At 44.9% G+C, this 2543-nt stretch overlaps 1 long non-coding RNA gene and 1 other non-coding gene across 3 annotated transcripts; both read left to right on the plus strand.

Annotated features, from left to right (window-relative positions):
• Positions 1 to 565: 565 nt before the first annotated feature.
• LOC147612019 (uncharacterized) lies at positions 566 to 2185 on the plus strand. Of its 2 annotated transcripts, none has more exons than XR_015263629.1 (3): positions 566 to 1017; positions 1105 to 1290; positions 1382 to 2185. It is a non-coding gene; the product is annotated as an uncharacterized LOC147612019 (long non-coding RNA). The 2 variants fall into 2 exon arrangements; XR_015263628.1 differs by having other exon boundaries at positions 1105 to 1301; positions 1382 to 2184.
• Positions 636 to 834, plus strand: LOC147612020 (U2 spliceosomal RNA). The gene has a single exon (XR_015263709.1). It is a non-coding gene; the product is annotated as a U2 spliceosomal RNA (small nuclear RNA).
• Positions 2186 to 2543: the final 358 nt, after the last annotated feature.

Here is a 2543-nt window from a genome sequence, read left to right on the forward strand (position 1 = left end):
ATAAGTTTAGGGCATAGCTATATCTACATGCAATGAGAAGGTGTGTTTGTGAACTCGTGCCCTTCCTTGGGCTTGTTTATAACAACGGGAGGATTGTCTTGAGGAGTGCTATACAGTCATCATCAATGGTAATGTCATCTCATTAGCACGCTATATGGTGGGCCGATTGTAGCACCAATACCTTCTACAAGACTTGAGGAGGAGGTATAGCTCTCTCGGTATGCCGATAACACATCATGCTCTTTGATAGTCGGGGGCAAACGCCTCTCCATTCTTCATTTATCTAGACGTAGCGGTGGTGGGAAGCACACTAACGTTGGTGGCTTCATGGGTGTCCACATATAGTACGCAATTAATAGTTAGGTATTGGCACCCTTACTATAATAGCGATGCAAAAGCCATGATAATGAGCGCATCCCTATCCTTCAAGTCTCTAGTGGTGGATGGTTATGAAAAGTGCATGATCATTCTAATTTCTCGAGTCACTCGGAGGTGGTTGCTCGATGACTTTATGTCTGTGGCCTTACAAAGCATATGCATGGAATAGCAGGTGAGGGATCCGCCTTTTTATCCCATAGGGCGGGCTGGAGTGCGAGGGCTGGTATAAAATCCATAGGGGTGAGCCGTGGTGTCTCATACCTTTCTCGGCCTTTTGGCTAAGATCAAGTGTAGTATCTGTTCTTATCAGTTTAATATCTGATACGTGGCCCATCGGGCCACATGATATTAACCTAATTTCTTTCATGGGGGCAGCCCCCTCCCGGCAGCTTGCTGCCCGGGGGCTGCGCGCGTCGCCTCTGTATTGCACTGCCTCAGAGGCCCGGCGCACCCCCCTACCAAAATAAAATCCCAAAGTGGAAAGAAAGCGCGTTCTTGGTGTTTCTGATTTTATTTTTTATTTTGGCCCCCACAGCCGGTGCAGAACAACGAGGGAACGCCGGAGGAGCATATGTGAGATTCAACAACAGTTGCAGAGAGGTCCTGAACAGAGTTTCAACTACAGCAATGAACGGACGGGTACACACCCAGTTTTCCTGTATTTCTTCATCTCTCATTCTCTATGCTGCGTTGCAAAACCATAATAATCTCTTTTTCATCTTGCAGTCAGTCAGTGCATCATCATCATCATCATCATGTATCAGAGCTTCGATTCAGTTTGTTTGTGTTTTGTGTGTGTGCGTGTGGGGGTGGGTTGTGGTGGATGATTTATTGCTGAGCAACCATCAGCAATAGAGATTCGTGATGAGGAGAGCAGCCGGGTTTCTTTTCACCAAAAACAAATTGACTGTGGTGGTAAGAAGGTAAATACCTGTCTAAAGCTCAAGTGCTCTCTCGCTATAGTAGTCCTACTAAAATGAACTGCCAGTTTCATACAAAACAGGCATCATATATACAGTCAGCTTTCAATACAAGAGGTGCAATATTTGGACTCTGTGCTTCATGTTCATGGCAAAAGCTATGCCTCCTCAGACTCCTCTTAGTGTCTGATATGCCGGTAATCATGTGTGCCAGTAATCCTCCTCATACATGACACGATTGACTCTCAACTCTCAGCTATGCTTCTGCTCTTGCTACCCCTCCAGGTTCCTGACCCCAAGTGATAAAAGTACTTAACAACAGTGGCTACTACCAGCAAGGCGATTCTAGTGATGTGATTGTTGTTAGCCGTATACATGATGAAGCCAATGGAAGAACAGCTGGGCGGAGAGCAAACAACACGGAACCAGAGCTGTTGTGCTTGCCATTTGAGGCCGATCTACGCTTGCCAAGGAGGCCTCTCGATCTACTATTGTCACAATGGTTTTGCCTCCTTGATTAAATCGGTACAAGGTAGCTCCAAGCTAATGTTTCAATAGGTCGAAATCGATATTCAAGCTAAGGTTTCTTGTGCTTAGTTTTGTCCTCCAATGCAACCACTCTAGGTTATTATTCTGGTTTCAATTGCTAGTTCTCTTTTACCTATGGCTAGATCGCATCATGAATAAGTTTTTGCATGACATTTTGAAGCTTGTACCAAGTAAAAGAAACAAAGAGCATAGAAATTTCAGAAGACCATCAAGCACAAGCTACATGGTATGCACACTAGGAACGCAATAAATGACCTTTTGGATGGCTTTTTGGCAAGCTACCCCTCTAGGTTCCTTACCCCAAGTGACACTTAACAGTGGCTACTACCAGCACCCTTGTTGGAAGGCGATGCTATGATGTGATTCCTAGTCGAATACATGAAACCAATGGAAGAACAACTGGGCAAAGAGCAACACGGCACTACAGTTGTGCTCCATTGAGGTAGATCATGGATAGGCCGAAGACAATTGATACCAATGAGAATGCGTTGCCATGCTTCATCGATTTTTTAAAAGCATCCTTCATAGCTCAAGTCAACCATCTATGAGAAAACATCGAGTATGATGGCAAGCTAGACTCCAACACTTGGCATTCTAGGTGTATCAGTTTGAAGCATGGGAGAAGATCACAAGATAGGGCCCGATAGCATAAGGAACTGATTATGATTGCCAGTGTGCCAAATTTGTTGAGGGAAC

This window comes from Cibotium barometz, chromosome 46 (assembly GCF_041138505.1).
Source record: "Cibotium barometz isolate CiBa-2024 chromosome 46, ASM4113850v1, whole genome shotgun sequence".
Classification (NCBI taxonomy): domain Eukaryota; kingdom Viridiplantae; phylum Streptophyta; class Polypodiopsida; order Cyatheales; family Cibotiaceae; genus Cibotium; species Cibotium barometz.